Below are 25,360 nucleotides of genomic sequence, written 5' to 3'. Positions count from 1 at the left end.
TCACTTTCTGAGAGTTTTTACACTTTTTTACTTTGTCCCACTCTGGGACATTAACTTTTTTTATTCTGATCGCCTGCACAGAATAGGGATGGAGCACCATCCCTGTGCTATGCAGGCAGTCAGCGCTGCACAGTGAGAACATTGTGTGGTCATGCACTGCGCATGACCAAACAATGTTCCTGCTGCCTGGTGACCCGGATGTTGTCATGACGACATCGGGTCGTCATGGCAACACCCGGGAAGCCGCGGCAGACAGCGCTGGAGGCCGGAAGAGGAGGTGAGTATATCGATCACCTCTCCTTGCCACCACAATGCTGCGATCGACTTCGATCGCAGCATTGCGGGGGTTAATGTGCCGGGAGCGGTGCGGGACCGCTCCCTGCACATAGTACCGTGTGTCAGCTGTGACAATCAGCTGACACCCGGCGGCGATCGCGCCCGCACAGCCTGTGTGCGCGCGCAATCACGATGACGTACTAATACGGGTCAGGCTCTTAAAGCCCAGGGCACTGACGCGTATTAATACGCCATGGGCTGTAAAGGGGTTAAAGAGTGAACAATGAGTCTCATATTGCAGTTCTGACCAGTGTCAGCATTCCCATATATCCCAGTGATTCTGAGATTGTTATTTTGTGACACATATTTCATGTTAGTGGTACATTTTGGCTCTTATGATTTGTGTTTATTTATGAAAATGTCAAAAAATTGACAATAAATTTGGTATTGTCACAATTTTCAAACCTTGGATTTTTATGCCCTTAAACCAGATGGTTACATCACACAAATAGTTAATAAATAACATTTCCCACCTCTGCTTTACATCAGCATCATTTTTTAAATATATATTTTTTTATAACAAGTTAGAAGGTTTAAAAGCACATTCAAAAAGTTTATTAACCCTCCAGACTCTACCCAGGAATGTGGAAGGAAAAAAATGAACATTTAAATTGTTTCCACAAAAATGTTGTTTTGCTCCAAATGTTTAATTTTCACAAGGGTAACATGAGAAAATGGACTATAGAATTTGTTTTGCAATTTCACCTGAGTGTTCCGATACCCCATATGTGGGGGAAAACTACTGTTTGGGTGCACGGCAGGGTTTGGAATGGAAGGAGCACCGTTTGACTTTTGGAGTGCAAAATTGGCTGAAATACATAGGTGACCCTATGTCACATTTGCAGAACCCCTGATGTGCATTAAGAGTGGAAATCCCTCACAAGTGACCCCATTTTGGAAACTTCACCCCTCAAGGAACTTATCCAGATGTGTAGTGAGCACCTTGAACCCACAGGGTTTTTTTGTTGTTGTGGATCATCTTGTCATGATATGTAGATTATGTAGGAGGAGCTACAAGCTCAGAGAGTTTCCCATTGACTGATTGATGTGACATATGCAGATTAGGGCTAGAGACATCTGTGATCTGGAGGATTATGGGGCCATTATACAAGTATAGACGCTTCTGTAGGGTCATTATGTGTCAGGTGTGAATGTCTCCCTAATGTTACACACAGGGCCCTATCACTCGGAGGACATTACGGGCAGGAAGAGGTTAAGACTATACTTTCAGGGATCATTTCTATAGTGTGTAACTTGAGAAATGTGCTCTAAAGTGTCCAAACTCCCCAACCACAAGGAAGAGCTGTAGTGATCTCTCCTGAGCGTGAAGTGAGCTCTCAGTTCTGCTTCATTGCAGGGGCTGATTGCTGGTGATGATCGTTCTCCTTCTCTGTTACAGAGAGGGTGGAGGTGAAGATCACAGGCTGAGTGGTTGGGTTTATGTAATGTAAGAAGAAGAGATACAATGGTTTTTGTTTTGGATTTTGTCTTCACAGCATTGTTTGTAAGGTGGAAAAACACTTAGGTTTTTAGTTTAGTGGTTTAATTCCTTAACAACCTAAGGTGGTTTGCACCTTAATGACCAGGCTAGTTTTTACATTTCAGACCACTGTCACTTTATGAGGTAATTACTCTGGAACGCTTCAACGGATCCCCCTTGATTCTGAGTTTGTTTTTTCGTGACATATTGTACTTCATGATTGTGGTAAAATTTCTTCAATATCACTTGCGTTTATTTGTGAAAAAAACGGAAATTTGGCGAAAATTTTGCAATTTTCAAAATTTGAATTTTTATGCCCTTAAATCAGAGAGATATGTCACACAAAATAGTTAATAAATAACATTTCCCACATGTTTACTTTACATCAGCACAATTTTGGAACCAAAATTTTTTTTTGTTATGGAGCTACAAGGGTTAAAAGTTGACCAGCGATTTCTCATTTTTCCAATAAAATTTACAAAGCCATTTTTCTAGGGATCACATCACATTTGAAGTCACTTTGAGAGGTCTTTATGACAGAAAATACCCAAAAGTGTCACCATTCTAAAAACTGCACCCCTCAAGGTGCTCAAAACCACATTCAAGAACTCTATTAACCCTTCAGGTGCTTCACAGGAATTTTTGGAATGTGGAAGAAAAAAATGAACGTTTAACTTTTTTCACAAAAATGTTACTTTAGATCCATTTTTTTTATTTTCGCAGGGGTAACAGGAAAAAATGGACCCCAAAATTTGTTGTGAAATTTCCCCTGGGCACGCAGATACCCCATATGTGGGGAAAAACCACTGTTTGGGCGCACGGCAGGGCTCGGAAGGGAAGGAGCGCCATTTGAATTTTCAATTGTAAAATTTGCTTGAATAATTAGCGGACGCCATGTTGCGTTTGGAGAGCCACTGATGTGCCTAAACAGTGGAAACCCCCCACAAGTGACCCCATTTTGGAAACTAGACCCCCCTGGGAACTTATCTAGATGGGTGGTGAGCATTTTGAACACCCAGGTGCTTCACAAATTTATCCGTAAAAATGAAAAAGTATTTTTTGTTCCAGTTTTTCATTTTTATGAATCAATTTGTGAAGCACCTGGGGGTTCCAAGTGCTCACTATGCCACTAGATAGGTGCCTTGGGGGGTCTAGTTTCCAAAATGGGGTCACTTGTGGGGGAGCTCCAATGTTTAGGCACACAGGGGCTCTCCAAACGCGACATGGTGTCCGCTAACAAATTGGAACCATGTCGCATTTGGAGAGCCCCTGTGTGTCTAAACATTGGAGCTCCCCCATATGTGACCCCATTTTGGAAACTAGACCCCCCAAGGCACCTATCTAGATGCATAGTGAGCACTTGGAACCCCTAGGTGCGTCACAAATTGATTCGTAAAAATTAAAAAGTTTTTTTTTTTCCACTTTTTCATTTTTACGAATCAATTTGTGAAGCACCTGGGGGTTTTATAGGTCAGTTCGTTCCGGACGCGGCGATACCAAATATATGTACTTTTATTCTTTGTTTGCTTTTTTTTCATAATAATATTTATTGATGGGTACATTTTATTTTTATTTTTGGTGGATTATTTTTTTTATTTTTTTTTAAATATTTTTTTTACATTTTTTTTTACATTTTTTTTCACTTTCTGAGAGTTTTTACACTTTTTTACTTTGTCCCACTCTGGGACATTAACTTTTTTTATTCTGATCGCCTGCACAGAATAGGGATGGAGCACCATCCCTGTGCTATGCAGGCAGTCAGCGCTGCACAGTGAGAACATTGTGTGGTCATGCACTGCGCATGACCAAACAATGTTCCTGCTGCCTGGTGACCCGGATGTTGTCATGACGACATCGGGTCGTCATGGCAACACCCGGGAAGCCGCGGCAGACAGCGCTGGAGGCCGGAAGAGGAGGTGAGTATATCGATCACCTCTCCTTGCCACCACAATGCTGCGATCGACTTCGATCGCAGCATTGCGGGGGTTAATGTGCCGGGAGCGGTGCGGGACCGCTCCCTGCACATAGTACCGTGTGTCAGCTGTGACAATCAGCTGACACCCGGCGGCGATCGCGCCCGCACAGCCTGTGTGCGCGCGCAATCACGATGACGTACTAATACGGGTCAGGCTCTTAAAGCCCAGGGCACTGACGCGTATTAATACGCCATGGGCTGTAAAGGGGTTAAAGAGTGAACAATGAGTCTCATATTGCAGTTCTGACCAGTGTCAGCATTCCCATATATCCCAGTGATTCTGAGATTGTTATTTTGTGACACATATTTCATGTTAGTGGTACATTTTGGCTCTTATGATTTGTGTTTATTTATGAAAATGTCAAAAAATTGACAATAAATTTGGTATTGTCACAATTTTCAAACCTTGGATTTTTATGCCCTTAAACCAGATGGTTACATCACACAAATAGTTAATAAATAACATTTCCCACCTCTGCTTTACATCAGCATCATTTTTTAAATATATATTTTTTTATAACAAGTTAGAAGGTTTAAAAGCACATTCAAAAAGTTTATTAACCCTCCAGACTCTACCCAGGAATGTGGAAGGAAAAAAATGAACATTTAAATTGTTTCCACAAAAATGTTGTTTTGCTCCAAATGTTTAATTTTCACAAGGGTAACATGAGAAAATGGACTATAGAATTTGTTTTGCAATTTCACCTGAGTGTTCCGATACCCCATATGTGGGGGAAAACTACTGTTTGGGTGCACGGCAGGGTTTGGAATGGAAGGAGCACCGTTTGACTTTTGGAGTGCAAAATTGGCTGAAATACATAGGTGACCCTATGTCACATTTGCAGAACCCCTGATGTGCATTAAGAGTGGAAATCCCTCACAAGTGACCCCATTTTGGAAACTTCACCCCTCAAGGAACTTATCCAGATGTGTAGTGAGCACCTTGAACCCACAGGGTTTTTTTGTTGTTGTGGATCATCTTGTCATGATATGTAGATTATGTAGGAGGAGCTACAAGCTCAGAGAGTTTCCCATTGACTGATTGATGTGACATATGCAGATTAGGGCTAGAGACATCTGTGATCTGGAGGATTATGGGGCCATTATACAAGTATAGACGCTTCTGTAGGGTCATTATGTGTCAGGTGTGAATGTCTCCCTAATGTTACACACAGGGCCCTATCACTCGGAGGACATTACGGGCAGGAAGAGGTTAAGACTATACTTTCAGGGATCATTTCTATAGTGTGTAACTTGAGAAATGTGCTCTAAAGTGTCCAAACTCCCCAACCACAAGGAGGAGCTGTAGTGATCTCTCCTGAGCGTGAAGTGAGCTCTCAGTTCTGCTTCATTGCAGGGGCTGATTGCTGGTGATGATCGTTCTCCTTCTCTGTTACAGAGAGGGTGGAGGGGGAGATCACAGGCTGAGTGGTTGGGTTTATGTAATGTAAGAAGAAGAAGAGATACAATGGTTTTTGTTTTGGATTTTGTCTTCACAGCATTGTTTGTAAGGTGGAAAAACACTTAGGTTTTTAGTTTAGTGGTTTAATTCCTTAACAACCTAAGGTGGTTTGCACCTTAATGACCAGGCTAGTTTTTACATTTCAGACCACTGTCACTTTATGAGGTAATTACTCTGGAACGCTTCAACGGATCCCCCTTGATTCTGAGTTTGTTTTTTCGTGACATATTGTACTTCATGATTGCGGTAAAATTTCTTCAATATCACTTGCGTTTATTTGTGAAAAAAACGGAAATTTGGCGAAAATTTTGCAATTTTCAAAATTTGAATTTTTATGCCCTTAAATCAGAGAGATATGTCACACAAAATAGTTAATAAATAACATTTCCCACATGTTTACTTTACATCAGCACAATTTTGGAACCAAAATTTTTTTTTGTTATGGAGCTACAAGGGTTAAAAGTTGACCAGCGATTTCTCATTTTTCCAATAAAATTTACAAAGCCATTTTTCTAGGGATCACATCACATTTGAAGTCACTTTGAGAGGTCTTTATGACAGAAAATACCCAAAAGTGTCACCATTCTAAAAACTGCACCCCTCAAGGTGCTCAAAACCACATTCAAGAACTCTATTAACCCTTCAGGTGCTTCACAGGAATTTTTGGAATGTGGAAGAAAAAAATGAACGTTTAACTTTTTTCACAAAAATGTTACTTTAGATCCATTTTTTTTATTTTCGCAGGGGTAACAGGAAAAAATGGACCCCAAAATTTGTTGTGAAATTTCCCCTGGGCACGCAGATACCCCATATGTGGGGAAAAACCACTGTTTGGGCGCACGGCAGGGCTCGGAAGGGAAGGAGCGCCATTTGAATTTTCAATTGTAAAATTTGCTTGAATAATTAGCGGACGCCATGTTGCGTTTGGAGAGCCCCTGATGTGCCTAAACAGTGGAAACCCCCCACAAGTGACCCCATTTTGGAAACTAGACCCCCCTGGGAACTTATCTAGATGGGTGGTGAGCATTTTGAACACCCAGGTGCTTCACAAATTTATCCGTAAAAATGAAAAAGTATTTTTTTTTCCAGTTTTTCATTTTTATGAATCAATTTGTGAAGCACCTGGGGGTTCCAAGTGCTCACTATGCCACTAGATAGGTGCCTTGGGGGGTCTAGTTTCCAAAATGGGGTCACTTGTGGGGGAGCTCCAATGTTTAGGCACACAGGGGCTCTCCAAACGCGACATGGTGTCCGCTAACAAATTGGAACCATGTCGCATTTGGAGAGCCCCTGTGTGTCTAAACATTGGAGCTCCCCCATATGTGACCCCATTTTGGAAACTAGACCCCCCAAGGCACCTATCTAGATGCATAGTGAGCACTTGGAACCCCTAGGTGCGTCACAAATTGATTCGTAAAAATTAAAAAGTTTTTTTTTTTCCACTTTTTCATTTTTACGAATCAATTTGTGAAGCACCTGGGGGTTTTATAGGTCAGTTCGTTCCGGACGCGGCGATACCAAATATATGTACTTTTATTCTTTGTTTGCTTTTTTTTCATAATAATATTTATTGATGGGTACATTTTATTTTTATTTTTGGTGGATTATTTTTTTTATTTTTTTTTTTAAATATTTTTTTTACATTTTTTTTTACATTTTTTTCACTTTCTGAGAGTTTTTACACTTTTTTACTTTATCCCACTCTGGGACTTTAACTTTTTTTATTCTGGTCGCCTGCACAGCATAGGGATGGAGCACCATCCCTGTGCTATGCAGGCAGTCAGCGCTGCACAGTGAGAACATTGTGTGGTCATGCACTGCGCATGACCAAACAATGTTCCTGCTGCCTGGTGACCCGGATGTTGTCATGACGACATCGGGTCGTCATGGCAACACCCGGGAAGCCGCGGCAGACAGCGCTGGAGGCCGGAAGAGGAGGTGAGTATATCGATCACCTCTCCTTGCCACCACAATGCTGCGATCGACTTTGATCGCAGCATTGCGGGGGTTAAGGTGCCGGGAGCGGTGCGGGACCGCTCCCTGCACATAGTACCGTGTGTCAGCTGTGACAATCAGCTGACACCCGGCGGCGATCGCGCCCGCACAGCCTGTGTGCGCGCGCAATCACGATGACGTACTAATACGGGTCAGGCTCTTAAAGCCCAGGGCACTGACGCGTATTAATACGTCATGGGCTGTAAAGGGGTTAAAGAGTGAACAATGAGTCTCATATTGCAGTTCTGACCAGTGTCAGCATTCCCATATATCCCAGTGATTCTGAGATTGTTACTTTGTGACACATATTTCATGTTAGTGGTACATTTTGGCTCTTATGATTTGTGTTTATTTATGAAAATGTCAAAAAATTGACAATAAATTTGGTATTGTCACAATTTTCAAACCTTGGATTTTTATGCCCTTAAACCAGATGGTTACATCACACAAATAGTTAATAAATAACATTTCCCACCTCTGCTTTACATCAGCATCATTTTTTAAATATATATTTTTTTTATAACAAGTTAGAAGGTTTAAAAGCACATTCAAAAAGTTTATTAACCCTCCAGACTCTACCCAGGAATGTGGAAGGAAAAAAATGAACATTTAAATTGTTTCCACAAAAATGTTGTTTTGCTCCAAATGTTTAATTTTCACAAGGGTAACATGAGAAAATGGACTATAGAATTTGTTTTGCAATTTCACCTGAGTGTTCCGATACCCCATATGTGGGGGAAAACTACTGTTTGGGTGCACGGCAGGGTTTGGAATGGAAGGAGCACCGTTTGACTTTTGGAGCGCAAAATTGGCTGAAATACATAGGTGACCCTATGTCACATTTGCAGAACCCCTGATGTGCATTAAGAGTGGAAATCCCTCACAAGTGACCCCATTTTGGAAACTTCACCCCTCAAGGAACTTATCCAGATGTGTAGTGAGCACCTTGAACCCACAGGGTTTTTTTGTTGTTGTGGATCATCTTGTCATGATATGTAGATTATGTAGGAGGAGCTACAAGCTCAGAGAGTTTCCCATTGACTGATTGATGTGACATATGCAGATTAGGGCTAGAGACATCTGTGATCTGGAGGATTATGGGGCCATTATACAAGTATAGACGCTTCTGTAGGGTCATTATGTGTCAGGTGTGAATGTCTCCCTAATGTTACACACAGGGCCCTATCACTCGGAGGACATTACGGGCAGGAAGAGGTTAAGACTATACTTTCAGGGATCATTTCTATAGTGTGTAACTTGAGAAATGTGCTCTAAAGTGTCCAAACTCCCCAACCACAAGGAGGAGCTGTAGTGATCTCTCCTGAGCGTGAAGTGAGCTCTCAGTTCTGCTTCATTGCAGGGGCTGATTGCTGGTGATGATCGTTCTCCTTCTCTGTTACAGAGAGGGTGGAGGGGGAGATCACAGGCTGAGTGGTTGGGTTTATGTAATGTAAGAAGAAGAGATACAATGGTTTTTGTTTTGGATTTTGTCTTCACAGCATTGTTTGTAAGGTGGAAAAACACTTAGGTTTTTAGTTTAGTGGTTTAATTCCTTAACAACCTAAGGTGGTTTGCACCTTAATGACCAGGCTAGTTTTTACATTTCAGACCACTGTCACTTTATGAGGTAATTACTCTGGAACGCTTCAACGGATCCCCCTTGATTCTGAGTTTGTTTTTTCGTGACATATTGTACTTCATGATTGCGGTAAAATTTCTTCAATATCACTTGCGTTTATTTGTGAAAAAAACGGAAATTTGGCGAAAATTTTGCAATTTTCAAAATTTGAATTTTTATGCCCTTAAATCAGAGAGATATGTCACACAAAATAGTTAATAAATAACATTTCCCACATGTTTACTTTACATCAGCACAATTTTGGAACCAAAATTTTTTTTTGTTATGGAGCTACAAGGGTTAAAAGTTGACCAGCGATTTCTCATTTTTCCAATAAAATTTACAAAGCCATTTTTCTAGGGATCACATCACATTTGAAGTCACTTTGAGAGGTCTTTATGACAGAAAATACCCAAAAGTGTCACCATTCTAAAAACTGCACCCCTCAAGGTGCTCAAAACCACATTCAAGAACTCTATTAACCCTTCAGGTGCTTCACAGGAATTTTTGGAATGTGGAAGAAAAAAATGAACGTTTAACTTTTTTCACAAAAATGTTACTTTAGATCCATTTTTTTTATTTTCGCAGGGGTAACAGGAAAAAATGGACCCCAAAATTTGTTGTGAAATTTCCCCTGGGCACGCAGATACCCCATATGTGGGGAAAAACCACTGTTTGGGCGCACGGCAGGGCTCGGAAGGGAAGGAGCGCCATTTGAATTTTCAATTGTAAAATTTGCTTGAATAATTAGCGGACGCCATGTTGCGTTTGGAGAGCCCCTGATGTGCCTAAACAGTGGAAACCCCCCACAAGTGACCCCATTTTGGAAACTAGACCCCCCTGGGAACTTATCTAGATGGGTGGTGAGCATTTTGAACACCCAGGTGCTTCACAAATTTATCCGTAAAAATGAAAAAGTATTTTTTTTTCCAGTTTTTCATTTTTATGAATCAATTTGTGAAGCACCTGGGGGTTCCAAGTGCTCACTATGCCACTAGATAGGTGCCTTGGGGGGTCTAGTTTCCAAAATGGGGTCACTTGTGGGGGAGCTCCAATGTTTAGGCACACAGGGGCTCTCCAAACGCGACATGGTGTCCGCTAACAAATTGGAACCATGTCGCATTTGGAGAGCCCCTGTGTGTCTAAACATTGGAGCTCCCCCATATGTGACCCCATTTTGGAAACTAGACCCCCCAAGGCACCTATCTAGATGCATAGTGAGCACTTGGAACCCCTAGGTGCGTCACAAATTGATTCGTAAAAATTAAAAAGTTTTTTTTTTTCCACTTTTTCATTTTTACGAATCAATTTGTGAAGCACCTGGGGGTTTTATAGGTCAGTTCGTTCCGGACGCGGCGATACCAAATATATGTACTTTTATTCTTTGTTTGCTTTTTTTTCATAATAATATTTATTGATGGGTACATTTTATTTTTATTTTTGGTGGATTATTTTTTTTATTTTTTTTTTTAAATATTTTTTTTACATTTTTTTTTACATTTTTTTTCACTTTCTGAGAGTTTTTACACTTTTTTACTTTATCCCACTCTGGGACTTTAACTTTTTTTATTCTGGTCGCCTGCACAGCATAGGGATGGAGCACCATCCCTGTGCTATGCAGGCAGTCAGCGCTGCACAGTGAGAACATTGTGTGGTCATGCACTGCGCATGACCAAACAATGTTCCTGCTGCCTGGTGACCCGGATGTTGTCATGACGACATCGGGTCGTCATGGCAACACCCGGGAAGCCGCGGCAGACAGCGCTGGAGGCCGGAAGAGGAGGTGAGTATATCGATCACCTCTCCTTGCCACCACAATGCTGCGATCGACTTCGATCGCAGCATTGCGGGGGTTAATGTGCCGGGAGCGGTGCGGGACCGCTCCCTGCACATAGTACCGTGTGTCAGCTGTGACAATCAGCTGACACCCGGCGGCGATCGCGCCCGCACAGCCTGTGTGCGCGCGCAATCACGATGACGTACTAATACGGGTCAGGCTCTTAAAGCCCAGGGCACTGACGCGTATTAATACGTCATGGGCTGTAAAGGGGTTAAAGAGTGAACAATGAGTCTCATATTGCAGTTCTGACCAGTGTCAGCATTCCCATATATCCCAGTGATTCTGAGATTGTTATTTTGTGACACATATTTCATGTTAGTGGTACATTTTGGCTCTTATGATTTGTGTTTATTTATGAAAATGTCAAAAAATTGACAATAAATTTGGTATTGTCACAATTTTCAAACCTTGGATTTTTATGCCCTTAAACCAGATGGTTACATCACACAAATAGTTAATAAATAACATTTCCCACCTCTGCTTTACATCAGCATCATTTTTTAAATATATATTTTTTTATAACAAGTTAGAAGGTTTAAAAGTACATTCAAAAAGTTTATTAACCCTCCAGACTCTACCCAGGAATGTGGAAGGAAAAAAATGAACATTTAAATTGTTTCCACAAAAATGTTGTTTTGCTCCAAATGTTTAATTTTCACAAGGGTAACATGAGAAAATGGACTATAGAATTTGTTTTGCAATTTCACCTGAGTGTTCCGATACCCCATATGTGGGGGAAAACTACTGTTTGGGTGCACGGCAGGGTTTGGAATGGAAGGAGCACCGTTTGACTTTTGGAGCGCAAAATTGGCTGAAATACATAGGTGACCCTATGTCACATTTGCAGAACCCCTGATGTGCATTAAGAGTGGAAATCCCTCACAAGTGACCCCATTTTGGAAACTTCACCCCTCAAGGAACTTATCCAGATGTGTAGTGAGCACCTTGAACCCACAGGGTTTTTTTGTTGTTGTGGATCATCTTGTCATGATATGTAGATTATGTAGGAGGAGCTACAAGCTCAGAGAGTTTCCCATTGACTGATTGATGTGACATATGCAGATTAGGGCTAGAGACATCTGTGATCTGGAGGATTATGGGGCCATTATACAAGTATAGACGCTTCTGTAGGGTCATTATGTGTCAGGTGTGAATGTCTCCCTAATGTTACACACAGGGCCCTATCACTCGGAGGACATTACGGGCAGGAAGAGGTTAAGACTATACTTTCAGGGATCATTTCTATAGTGTGTAACTTGAGAAATGTGCTCTAAAGTGTCCAAACTCCCCAACCACAAGGAGGAGCTGTAGTGATCTCTCCTGAGCGTGAAGTGAGCTCTCAGTTCTGCTTCATTGCAGGGGCTGATTGCTGGTGATGATCGTTCTCCTTCTCTGTTACAGAGAGGGTGGAGGGGGAGATCACAGGCTGAGTGGTTGGGTTTATGTAATGTAAGAAGAAGAGATACAATGGTTTTTGTTTTGGATTTTGTCTTCACAGCATTGTTTGTAAGGTGGAAAAACACTTAGGTTTTTAGTTTAGTGGTTTAATTCCTTAACAACCTAAGGTGGTTTGCACCTTAATGACCAGGCTAGTTTTTACATTTCAGACCACTGTCACTTTATGAGGTAATTACTCTGGAACGCTTCAACGGATCTCCCTTGATTCTGAGTTTGTTTTTTCGTGACATATTGTACTTCATGATTGCGGTAAAATTTCTTCAATATCACTTGTGTTTATTTGTGAAAAAAACGGAAATTTGGCGAAAATTTTGCAATTTTCAAAATTTGAATTTTTATGCCCTTAAATCAGAGAGATATGTCACACAAAATAGTTAATAAATAACATTTCCCACATGTTTACTTTACATCAGCACAATTTTGGAACCAAAATTTTTTTTTGTTATGGAGCTACAAGGGTTAAAAGTTGACCAGCGATTTCTCATTTTTCCAATAAAATTTACAAAGCCATTTTTCTAGGGATCACATCACATTTGAAGTCACTTTGAGAGGTCTTTATGACAGAAAATACCCAAAAGTGACACCATTCTAAAAACTGCACCCCTCAAGGTGCTCAAAACCACATTCAAGAACTCTATTAACCCTTCAGGTGCTTCACAGGAATTTTTGGAATGTGGAAGAAAAAAATGAACGTTTAACTTTTTTCACAAAAATGTTACTTTAGATCCATTTTTTTTATTTTCGCAGGGGTAACAGGAAAAAATGGACCCCAAAATTTGTTGTGAAATTTCCCCTGGGCACGCAGATACCCCATATGTGGGGAAAAACCACTGTTTGGGCGCACGGCAGGGCTCGGAAGGGAAGGAGCGCCATTTGAATTTTCAATTGTAAAATTTGCTTGAATAATTAGCGGACGCCATGTTGCGTTTGGAGAGCCCCTGATGTGCCTAAACAGTGGAAACCCCCCACAAGTGACCCCATTTTGGAAACTAGACCCCCCTGGGAACTTATCTAGATGGGTGGTGAGCATTTTGAACACCCAGGTGCTTCACAAATTAATCCGTAAAAATGAAAAAGTATTTTTTATCCAGTTTTTCATTTTTATGAATCAATTTGTGAAGCACCTGGGGGTTCCAAGTGCTCACTATGCCACTAGATAGGTGCCTTGGGGGGTCTAGTTTCCAAAATGGGGTCACTTGTGGGGGAGCTCCAATGTTTAGGCACACAGGGGCTCTCCAAACGCGACATGGTGTCCGCTAACAAATTGGAACCATGTCGCATTTGGAGAGCCCCTGTGTGTCTAAACATTGGAGCTCCCCCATATGTGACCCCATTTTGGAAACTAGACCCCCCAAGGCACCTATCTAGATGCATAGTGAGCACTTGAAACCCCTAGGTGCGTCACAAATTGATTCGTAAAAATTAAAAAGTTTTTTTTTTTCCACTTTTTCATTTTTACGAATCAATTTGTGAAGCACCTGGGGGTTTTATAGGTCAGTTCGTTCCGGACGCGGCGATACCAAATATATGTACTTTTATTCTTTGTTTGCTTTTTTTTCATAATAATATTTATTGATGGGTACATTTTATTTTTATTTTTGGTGGATTATTTTTTTTATTTTTTTTTAAATATTTTTTTACATTTTTTTTTACATTTTTTTTCACTTTCTGAGAGTTTTTACACTTTTTTACTTTGTCCCACTCTGGGACATTAACTTTTTTTATTCTGATCGCCTGCACAGCATAGGGATGGAGCACCATCCCTGTGCTATGCAGGCAGTCAGCGCTGCACAGTGAGAACATTGTGTGGTCATGCACTGCGCATGACCAAACAATGTTCCTGCTGCCTGGTGACCCGGATGTTGTCATGACGACATCGGGTCGTCATGGCAACACCCGGGAAGCCGCGGCAGACAGCGCTGGAGGCCGGAAGAGGAGGTGAGTATATCGATCACCTCTCCTTGCCACCACAATGCTGCGATCGACTTCGATCGCAGCATTGCGGGGGTTAATGTGCCGGGAGCGGTGCGGGACCGCTCCCTGCACATAGTACCGTGTGTCAGCTGTGACAATCAGCTGACACCCGGCGGCGATCGCGCCCGCACAGCCTGTGTGCGCGCGCAATCACGATGACGTACTAATACGGGTCAGGCTCTTAAAGCCCAGGGCACTGACGCGTATTAATACGCCATGGGCTGTAAAGGGGTTAAAGAGTGAACAATGAGTCCCATATTGCAGTTCTGACCAGTGTCAGCATTTCCATATATCCCAGTGATTCTGAGATTGTTATTTTGTGACACATATTTCATGTTAGTGGTACATTTTGGCTCTTATGATTTGTGTTTATTTATGAAAATGTCAAAAAATTGACAATAAATTTGGTATTGTCACAATTTTCAAACCTTGGATTTTTATGCCCTTAAACCAGATGGTTACATCACACAAATAGTTAATAAATAACATTTCCCACCTCTGCTTTACATCAGCATCATTTTTTAAATATATATTTTTTTATAACAAGTTAGAAGGTTTAAAAGCACATTCAAAAAGTTTATTAACCCTCCAGACTCTACCCAGGAATGTGGAAGGAAAAAAATGAACATTTAAATTGTTTCCACAAAAATGTTGTTTTGCTCCAAATGTTTAATTTTCACAAGGGTAACATGAGAAAATGGACTATAGAATTTGTTTTGCAATTTCACCTGAGTGTTCCGATACCCCATATGTGGGGGAAAACTACTGTTTGGGTGCACGGCAGGGTTTGGAATGGAAGGAGCACCGTTTGACTTTTGGAGCGCAAAATTGGCTGAAATACATAGGTGACCCTATGTCACATTTGCAGAACCCCTGATGTGCATTAAGAGTGGAAATCCCTCACAAGTGACCCCATTTTGGAAACTTCACCCCTCAAGGAACTTATCCAGATGTGTAGTGAGCACCTTGAACCCACAGGGTTTTTTTGTTGTTGTGGATCATCTTGTCATGATATGTAGATTATGTAGGAGGAGCTACAAGCTCAGAGAGTTTCCCATTGACTGATTGATGTGACATATGCAGATTAGGGCTAGAGACATCTGTGATCTGGAGGATTATGGGGCCATTATACAAGTATAGACGCTTCTGTAGGGTCATTATGTGTCAGGTGTGAATGTCTCCCTAATGTTACACACAGGGCCCTATCACTCGGAGGACATTACGGGCAGGAAGAGGTTAAGACTATACTTTCAGGGATCATTTCTATAGTGTGTAACTTGAGAAATGTGCTCTAAAGTGTCCAAACTCCCCAACCACAAGGAGGAGCTGTAGTGATCTCTCCTGAGCGTGAAGTGAGCTCTCAGTTCTGCTTCATTGCAGGGGCTGATTGCTGGTGATGATTGTTCTCCTTCTCTGTTACAGAGAGGTTGGAGGTGGAGATCACAGGCTGAGTGGTTGGGTTTATGTAATGTAAGAAGAAGAGATACAATGGTTTTTGTTTTGGATTTTGTCTTCACAGCATTGTTTGTAAGGTGGAAAAACACTTAGGTTTTTAGTTTAGTGGTTTAATTCCTTAACAACCTAAGGTGGTTTGCACCTTAATGACCAGGCTAGTTTTTACATTTCAGACCACTGTCACTTTATGAGGTAATTACTCTGGAACGCTTCAACGGATCCCCCTTGATTCTGAGTTTGTTTTTTCGTGACATATTGTACTTCATGATTGCGGTAAAATTTCTTCAATATCACTTGCGTTTATTTGTGAAAAAAACGGAAATTTGGCGAAAATTTTGCAATTTTCAAAATTTGAATTTTTATGCCCTTAAATCAGAGAGATATGTCACACAAAATAGTTAATAAATAACATTTCCCACATGTTTACTTTACATCAGCACAATTTTGGAACCAAAATTTTTTTTTGTTATGGAGCTACAAGGGTTAAAAGTTGACCAGCGATTTCTCATTTTTCCAATAAAATTTACAAAGCCATTTTTCTAGGGATCACATCACATTTGAAGTCACTTTGAGAGGTCTTTATGACAGAAAATACCCAAAAGTGTCACCATTCTAAAAACTGCACCCCTCAAGGTGCTCAAAACCACATTCAAGAACTCTATTAACCCTTCAGGTGCTTCACAGGAATTTTTGGAATGTGGAAGAAAAAAATGAACGTTTAACTTTTTTCACAAAAATGTTACTTTAGATCCATTTTTTTTATTTTCGCAGGGGTAACAGGAAAAAATGGACCCCAAAATTTGTTGTGAAATTTCCCCTGGGCACGCAGATACCCCATATGTGGGGAAAAACCACTGTTTGGGCGCACGGCAGGGCTCGGAAGGGAAGGAGCGCCATTTGAATTTTCAATTGTAAAATTTGCTTGAATAATTAGCGGACGCCATGTTGCGTTTGGAGAGCCCCTGATGTGCCTAAACAGTGGAAACCCCCCACAAGTGACCCCATTTTGGAAACTAGACCCCCCTGGGAACTTATCTAGATGGGTGGTGAGCATTTTGAACACCCAGGTGCTTCACAAATTTATCCGTAAAAATGAAAAAGTATTTTTTTTTCCAGTTTTTCATTTTTATGAATCAATTTGTGAAGCACCTGGGGGTTCCAAGTGCTCACTATGCCACTAGATAGGTGCCTTGGGGGGTCTAGTTTCCAAAATGGGGTCACTTGTGGGGGAGCTCCAATGTTTAGGCACACAGGGGCTCTCCAAACGCGACATGGTGTCCGCTAACAAATTGGAACCATGTCGCATTTGGAGAGCCCCTGTGTGTCTAAACATTGGAGCTCCCCCATATGTGACCCCATTTTGGAAACTAGACCCCCCAAGGCACCTATCTAGATGCATAGTGAGCACTTGGAACCCCTAGGTGCGTCACAAATTGATTCGTAAAAATTAAAAAGTTTTTTTTTTTCCACTTTTTCATTTTTACGAATCAATTTGTGAAGCACCTGGGGGTTTTATAGGTCAGTTCGTTCCGGACGCGGCGATACCAAATATATGTACTTTTATTCTTTGTTTGCTTTTTTTTCATAATAATATTTATTGATGGGTACATTTTATTTTTATTTTTGGTGGATTATTTTTTTTATTTTTTTTTTAAATATTTTTTTTACATTTTTTTTTACATTTTTTTTCACTTTCTGAGAGTTTTTACACTTTTTTACTTTATCCCACTCTAGGACTTTAACTTTTTTTATTCTGGTCGCCTGCACAGCATAGGGATAGAGCACCATCCCTGTGCTATGCAGGCAGTCAGCGCTGCACAGTGAGAACATTGTGTGGTCATGCACTGCGCATGACCAAACAATGTTCCTGCTGCCTGGTGACCCGGATGTTGTCATGACGACATCGGGTCGTCATGGCAACACCCGGGAAGCCGCGGCAGACAGCGCTGGAGGCCGGAAGAGGAGGTGAGTATATCGATCACCTCTCCTTGCCACCACAATGCTGCGATCGACTTTGATCGCAGCATTGCGGGGGTTAATGTGCCGGGAGCGGTGCGGGACCGCTCCCTGCACATAGTACCGTGTGTCAGCTGTGACAATCAGCTGACACCCGGCGGCGATCGCGCCCGCACAGCCTGTGTGCGCGCGCAATCACGATGACGTACTAATACGGGTCAGGCTCTTAAAGCCCAGGGCACTGACGCGTATTAATACGCCATGGGCTGTAAAGGGGTTAAAGAGTGAACAATGAGTCCCATATTGCAGTTCTGACCAGTGTCAGCATTTCCATATATCCCAGTGATTCTGAGATTGTTATTTTGTGACACATATTTCATGTTAGTGGTACATTTTGGCTCTTATGATTTGTGTTTATTTATGAAAATGTCAAAAAATTGACAATAAATTTGGTATTGTCACAATTTTCAAACCTTGGATTTTTATGCCCTTAAACCAGATGGTTACATCACACAAATAGTTAATAAATAACATTTCCCACCTCTGCTTTACATCAGCATCATTTTTTAAATATATATTTTTTTATAACAAGTTAGAAGGTTTAAAAGCACATTCAAAAAGTTTATTAACCCTCCAGACTCTACCCAGGAATGTGGAAGGAAAAAAATGAACATTTAAATTGTTTCCACAAAAATGTTGTTTTGCTCCAAATGTTTAATTTTCACAAGGGTAACATGAGAAAATGGACTATAGAATTTGTTTTGCAATTTCACCTGAGTGTTCCGATACCCCATATGTGGGGGAAAACTACTGTTTGGGTGCACGGCAGGGTTTGGAATGGAAGGAGCACCGTTTGACTTTTGGAGCGCAAAATTGGCTGAAATACATAGGTGACCCTATGTCACATTTGCAGAACCCCTGATGTGCATTAAGAGTGGAAATCCCTCACAAGTGACCCCATTTTGGAAACTTCACCCCTCAAGGAACTTATCCAGATGTGTAGTGAGCACCTTGAACCCACAGGGTTTTTTTGTTGTTGTGGATCATCTTGTCATGATATGTAGATTATGTAGGAGGAGCTACAAGCTCAGAGAGTTTCCCATTGACTGATTGATGTGACATATGCAGATTAGGGCTAGAGACATCTGTGATCTGGAGGATTATGGGGCCATTATACAAGTATAGACGCTTCTGTAGGGTCATTATGTGTCAGGTGTGAATGTCTCCCTAATGTTACACACAGGGCCCTATCACTCGGAGGACATTACGGGCAGGAAGAGGTTAAGACTATACTTTCAGGGATCATTTCTATAGTGTGTAACTTGAGAAATGTGCTCTAAAGTGTCCAAACTCCCCAACCACAAGGAGGAGCTGTAGTGATCTCTCCTGAGCGTGAAGTGAGCTCTCAGTTCTGCTTCATTGCAGGGGCTGATTGCTGGTGATGATTGTTCTCCTTCTCTGTTACAGAGAGGTTGGAGGTGGAGATCACAGGCTGAGTGGTTGGGTTTATGTAATGTAAGAAGAAGAGATACAATGGTTTTTGTTTTGGATTTTGTCTTCACAGCATTGTTTGTAAGGTGGAAAAACACTTAGGTTTTTAGTTTAGTGGTTTAATTCCTTAACAACCTAAGGTGGTTTGCACCTTAATGACCAGGCTAGTTTTTACATTTCAGACCACTGTCACTTTATGAGGTAATTACTCTGGAACGCTTCAACGGATCCCCCTTGATTCTGAGTTTGTTTTTTCGTGACATATTGTACTTCATGATTGCGGTAAAATTTCTTCAATATCACTTGCGTTTATTTGTGAAAAAAACGGAAATTTGGCGAAAATTTTGCAATTTTCAAAATTTGAATTTTTATGCCCTTAAATCAGAGAGATATGTCACACAAAATAGTTAATAAATAACATTTCCCACATGTTTACTTTACATCAGCACAATTTTGGAACCAAAATTTTTTTTTGTTATGGAGCTACAAGGGTTAAAAGTTGACCAGCGATTTCTCATTTTTCCAATAAAATTTACAAAGCCATTTTTCTAGGGATCACATCACATTTGAAGTCACTTTGAGAGGTCTTTATGACAGAAAATACCCAAAAGTGTCACCATTCTAAAAACTGCACCCCTCAAGGTGCTCAAAACCACATTCAAGAACTCTATTAACCCTTCAGGTGCTTCACAGGAATTTTTGGAATGTGGAAGAAAAAAATGAACGTTTAACTTTTTTCACAAAAATGTTACTTTAGATCCATTTTTTTTATTTTCGCAGGGGTAACAGGAAAAAATGGACCCCAAAATTTGTTGTGAAATTTCCCCTGGGCACGCAGATACCCCATATGTGGGGAAAAACCACTGTTTGGGCGCACGGCAGGGCTCGGAAGGGAAGGAGCGCCATTTGAATTTTCAATTGTAAAATTTGCTTGAATAATTAGCGGACGCCATGTTGCGTTTGGAGAGCCCCTGATGTGCCTAAACAGTGGAAACCCCCCACAAGTGACCCCATTTTGGAAACTAGACCCCCCTGGGAACTTATCTAGATGGGTGGTGAGCATTTTGAACACCCAGGTGCTTCACAAATTTATCCGTAAAAATGAAAAAGTATTTTTTTTTCCAGTTTTTCATTTTTATGAATCAATTTGTGAAGCACCTGGGGGTTCCAAGTGCTCACTATGCCACTAGATAGGTGCCTTGGGGGGTCTAGTTTCCAAAATGGGGTCACTTGTGGGGGAGCTCCAATGTTTAGGCACACAGGGGCTCTCCAAACGCGACATGGTGTCCGCTAACAAATTGGAACCATGTCGCATTTGGAGAGCCCCTGTGTGTCTAAACATTGGAGCTCCCCCATATGTGACCCCATTTTGGAAACTAGACCCCCCAAGGCACCTATCTAGATGCATAGTGAGCACTTGGAACCCCTAGGTGCGTCACAAATTGATTCGTAAAAATTAAAAAGTTTTTTTTTTTCCACTTTTTCATTTTTACGAATCAATTTGTGAAGCACCTGGGGGTTTTATAGGTCAGTTCGTTCCGGACGCGGCGATACCAAATATATGTACTTTTATTCTTTGTTTGCTTTTTTTTCATAATAATATTTATTGATGGGTACATTTTATTTTTATTTTTGGTGGATTATTTTTTTTATTTTTTTTTTAAATATTTTTTTTACATTTTTTTTTACATTTTTTTTCACTTTCTGAGAGTTTTTACACTTTTTTACTTTATCCCACTCTAGGACTTTAACTTTTTTTATTCTGGTCGCCTGCACAGCATAGGGATAGAGCACCATCCCTGTGCTATGCAGGCAGTCAGCGCTGCACAGTGAGAACATTGTGTGGTCATGCACTGCGCATGACCAAACAATGTTCCTGCTGCCTGGTGACCCGGATGTTGTCATGACGACATCGGGTCGTCATGGCAACACCCGGGAAGCCGCGGCAGACAGCGCTGGAGGCCGGAAGAGGAGGTGAGTATATCGATCACCTCTCCTTGCCACCACAATGCTGCGATCGACTTTGATCGCAGCATTGCGGGGGTTAATGTGCCGGGAGCGGTGCGGGACCGCTCCCTGCACATAGTACCGTGTGTCAGCTGTGACAATCAGCTGACACCCGGCGGCGATCGCGCCCGCACAGCCTGTGTGCGCGCGCAATCACGATGACGTACTAATACGGGTCAGGCTCTTAAAGCCCAGGGCACTGACGCGTATTAATACGTCATGGGCTGTAAAGGGGTTAAAGAGTGAACAATGAGTCTCATATTGCAGTTCTGACCAGTGTCAGCATTCCCATATATCCCAGTGATTCTGAGATTGTTATTTTGTGACACATATTTCATGTTAGTGGTACATTTTGGCTCTTATGATTTGTGTTTATTTATGAAAATGTCAAAAAATTGACAATAAATTTGGTATTGTCACAATTTTCAAACCTTGGATTTTTATGCCCTTAAACCAGATGGTTACATCACACAAATAGTTAATAAATAACATTTCCCACCTCTGCTTTACATCAGCATCATTTTTTAAATATATATTTTTTTTATAACAAGTTAGAAGGTTTAAAAGCACATTCAAAAAGTTTATTAACCCTCCAGACTCTACCCAGGAATGTGGAAGGAAAAAAATGAACATTTAAATTGTTTCCACAAAAATGTTGTTTTGCTCCAAATGTTTAATTTTCACAAGGGTAACATGAGAAAATGGACTATAGAATTTGTTTTGCAATTTCACCTGAGTGTTCCGATACCCCATATGTGGGGGAAAACTACTGTTTGGGTGCACGGCAGGGTTTGGAATGGAAGGAGCACCGTTTGACTTTTGGAGCGCAAAATTGGCTGAAATACATAGGTGACCCTATGTCACATTTGCAGAACCCCTGATGTGCATTAAGAGTGGAAATCCCTCACAAGTGACCCCATTTTGGAAACTTCACCCCTCAAGGAACTTATACAGATGTGTAGTGAGCACCTTGAACCCACAGGGTTTTTTTGTTGTTGTGGATCATCTTGTCATGATATGTAGATTATGTAGGAGGAGCTACAAGCTCAGAGAGTTTCCCATTGACTGATTGATGTGACATATGCAGATTAGGGCTAGAGACATCTGTGATCTGGAGGATTATGGGGCCATTATACAAGTATAGACGCTTCTGTAGGGTCATTATGTGTCAGGTGTGAATGTCTCCCTAATGTTACACACAGGGCCCTATCACTCGGAGGACATTACGGGCAGGAAGAGGTTAAGACTATACTTTCAGGGATCATTTCTATAGTGTGTAACTTGAGAAATGTGCTCTAAAGTGTCCAAACTCCCCAACCACAAGGAGGAGCTGTAGTGATCTCTCCTGAGCGTGAAGTGAGCTCTCAGTTCTGCTTCATTGCAGGAGCTGATTGCTGGTGATGATCGTTCTCCTTCTCTGTTACAGAGAGGGTGGAGGGGGAGATCACAGGCTGAGTGGTTGGGTTTATGTAATGTAAGAAGAAGAGATACAATGGTTTTTGTTTTGGATTTTGTCTTCACAGCATTGTTTGTAAGGTGGAAAAACACTTAGGTTTTTAGTTTAGTGGTTTAATTCCTTAACAACCTAAGGTGGTTTGCACCTTAATGACCAGGCTAGTTTTTACATTTCAGACCACTGTCACTTTATGAGGTAATTACTCTGGAACGCTTCAACGGATCCCCCTTGATTCTGAGTTTGTTTTTTCGTGACATATTGTACTTCATGATTGCGGTAAAATTTCTTCAATATCACTTGCGTTTATTTGTGAAAAAAACGGAAATTTGGCGAAAATTTTGCAATTTTCAAAATTTGAATTTTTATGCCCTTAAATCAGAGAGATATGTCACACAAAATAGTTAATAAATAACATTTCCCACATGTTTACTTTACATCAGCACAATTTTGGAACCAAAATTTTTTTTTGTTATGGAGCTACAAGGGTTAAAAGTTGACCAGCGATTTCTCATTTTTCCAATAAAATTTACAAAGCCATTTTTCTAGGGATCACATCACATTTGAAGTCACTTTGAGAGGTCTTTATGACAGAAAATACCCAAAAGTGTCACCATTCTAAAAACTGCACCCCTCAAGGTGCTCAAAACCACATTCAAGAACTCTATTAACCCTTCAGGTGCTTCACAGGAATTTTTGGAATGTGGAAGAAAAAAATGAACGTTTAACTTTTTTTCACAAAAATGTTACTTTAGATCCATTTTTTTTATTTTCGCAGGGGTAACAGGAAAAAATGGACCCCAAAATTTGTTGTGAAATTTCCCCTGGGCACGCAGATACCCCATATGTGGGGAAAAACCACTGTTTGGGCGCACGGCAGGGCTCGGAAGGGAAGGAGCGCCATTTGAATTTTCAATTGTAAAATTTGCTTGAATAATTAGCGGACGCCATGTTGCATTTGGAGAGCCCCTGATGTGCCTAAACAGTGGAAACCCCCCACAAGTGACCCCATTTTGGAAACTAGACCCCCCTGGGAACTTATCTAGATGGGTGGTGAGCATTTTGAACACCCAGGTGCTTCACAAATTAATCCGTAAAAATGAAAAAGTATTTTTTATCCAGTTTTTCATTTTTATGAATCAATTTGTGAAGCACCTGGGGGTTCCAAGTGCTCACTATGCCACTAGATAGGTGCCTTGGGGGGTCTAGTTTCCAAAATGGGGTCACTTCTGGGGGAGCTCCAATGTTTAGGCACACAGGGGCTCTCCAAACGCGACATGGTGTCCGCTAACAAATTGGAACCATGTCGCATTTGGAGAGCCCCTGTGTGTCTAAACATTGGAGCTCCCCCATATGTGACCCCATTTTGGAAACTAGACCCCCCAAGGCACCTATCTAGATGCATAGTGAGCACTTGAAACCCCTAGGTGCGTCACAAATTGATTCGTAAAAATTAAAAAGTTTTTTTTTTTCCACTTTTTCATTTTTACGAATCAATTTGTGAAGCACCTGGGGGTTTTATAGGTCAGTTCGTTCCGGACGCGGCGATACCAAATATATGTACTTTTATTCTTTGTTTGCTTTTTTTTCATAATAATATTTATTGATGGGTACATTTTATTTTTATTTTTGGTGGATTATTTTTTTTATTTTTTTTTAAATATTTTTTTTACATTTTTTTTTACATTTTTTTTCACTTTCTGAGAGTTTTTACACTTTTTTACTTTGTCCCACTCTGGGACATTAACTTTTTTTATTCTGATCGCCTGCACAGCATAGGGATGGAGCACCATCCCTGTGCTATGCAGGCAGTCAGCGCTGCACAGTGAGAACATTGTGTGGTCATGCACTGCGCATGACCAAACAATGTTCCTGCTGCCTGGTGACCCGGATGTTGTCATGACGACATCGGGTCGTCATGGCAACACCCGGGAAGCCGCGGCAGACAGCGCTGGAGGCCGGAAGAGGAGGTGAGTATATCGATCACCTCTCCTTGCCACCACAATGCTGCGATCGACTTCGATCGCAGCATTGCGGGGGTTAATGTGCCGGGAGCGGTGCGGGACCGCTCCCTGCACATAGTACCGTGTGTCAGCTGTGACAATCAGCTGACACCCGGCGGCGATCGCGCCCGCACAGCCTGTGTGCGCGCGCAATCACGATGACGTACTAATACGGGTCAGGCTCTTAAAGCCCAGGGCACTGACGCGTATTAATACGCCATGGGCTGTAAAGGGGTTAAAGAGTGAACAATGAGTCTCATATTGCAGTTCTGACCAGTGTCAGCATTCCCATATATCCCAGTGATTCTGAGATTGTTATTTTGTGACACATATTTCATGTTAGTGGTACATTTTGGCTCTTATGATTTGTGTTTATTTATGAAAATGTCAAAAAATTGACAATAAATTTGGTATTGTCACAATTTTCAAACCTTGGATTTTTATGCCCTTAAACCAGATGGTTACATCACACAAATAGTTAATAAATAACATTTCCCACCTCTGCTTTACATCAGCATCATTTTTTAAATATATATTTTTTTATAACAAGTTAGAAGGTTTAAAAGCACATTCAAAAAGTTTATTAACCCTCCAGACTCTACCCAGGAATGTGGAAGGAAAAAAATGAACATTTAAATTGTTTCCACAAAAATGTTGTTTTGCTCCAAATGTTTAATTTTCACAAGGGTAACATGAGAAAATGGACTATAGAATTTGTTTTGCAATTTCACCTGAGTGTTCCGATACCCCATATGTGGGGGAAAACTACTGTTTGGGTGCACGGCAGGGTTTGGAATGGAAGGAGCACCGTTTGACTTTTGGAGCGCAAAATTGGCTGAAATACATAGGTGACCCTA

The 25,360-nt window shown here is 41.2% G+C and overlaps 7 non-coding genes across 7 annotated transcripts; all 7 read left to right on the top strand.

The window, feature by feature from the left end:
• The first annotated feature begins 1,551 nt into the window (after positions 1 to 1,551).
• On the top strand, positions 1,552 to 1,769 carry LOC141253456 (small nucleolar RNA U3). The gene has a single exon (XR_012314545.1). It is a non-coding gene; the product is annotated as a small nucleolar RNA U3 (small nucleolar RNA).
• Positions 1,770 to 5,006: 3,237 nt separating this feature from the next.
• LOC141256972 (small nucleolar RNA U3) lies at positions 5,007 to 5,224 on the top strand. Its single transcript, XR_012317910.1, has one exon. It is a non-coding gene; the product is annotated as a small nucleolar RNA U3 (small nucleolar RNA).
• Positions 5,225 to 8,466: 3,242 nt separating this feature from the next.
• LOC141256961 (small nucleolar RNA U3) lies at positions 8,467 to 8,684 on the top strand. Its single transcript, XR_012317899.1, has one exon. It is a non-coding gene; the product is annotated as a small nucleolar RNA U3 (small nucleolar RNA).
• A 3,239-nt stretch (positions 8,685 to 11,923) lies between these two features.
• Positions 11,924 to 12,141, top strand: LOC141256902 (small nucleolar RNA U3). Its single transcript, XR_012317843.1, has one exon. It is a non-coding gene; the product is annotated as a small nucleolar RNA U3 (small nucleolar RNA).
• A 3,235-nt stretch (positions 12,142 to 15,376) lies between these two features.
• On the top strand, positions 15,377 to 15,594 carry LOC141253535 (small nucleolar RNA U3). The gene has a single exon (XR_012314622.1). It is a non-coding gene; the product is annotated as a small nucleolar RNA U3 (small nucleolar RNA).
• A 3,238-nt stretch (positions 15,595 to 18,832) lies between these two features.
• Positions 18,833 to 19,050, top strand: LOC141253524 (small nucleolar RNA U3). The gene has a single exon (XR_012314611.1). It is a non-coding gene; the product is annotated as a small nucleolar RNA U3 (small nucleolar RNA).
• Positions 19,051 to 22,289: 3,239 nt separating this feature from the next.
• On the top strand, positions 22,290 to 22,507 carry LOC141253158 (small nucleolar RNA U3). Its single transcript, XR_012314258.1, has one exon. It is a non-coding gene; the product is annotated as a small nucleolar RNA U3 (small nucleolar RNA).
• Positions 22,508 to 25,360: the final 2,853 nt, after the last annotated feature.

This window comes from Phyllobates terribilis, unplaced genomic scaffold (assembly GCF_046119375.1).
Source record: "Phyllobates terribilis strain yellow unplaced genomic scaffold, ASM4611937v1 Scaffold_2__4_contigs__length_985480577, whole genome shotgun sequence".
Taxonomy (NCBI): Eukaryota; Metazoa; Chordata; class Amphibia; order Anura; family Dendrobatidae; genus Phyllobates; species Phyllobates terribilis.
Note: the sequence above shows the minus strand (reverse complement) of the source record. Positions and strands in the feature narration are given on the sequence as shown.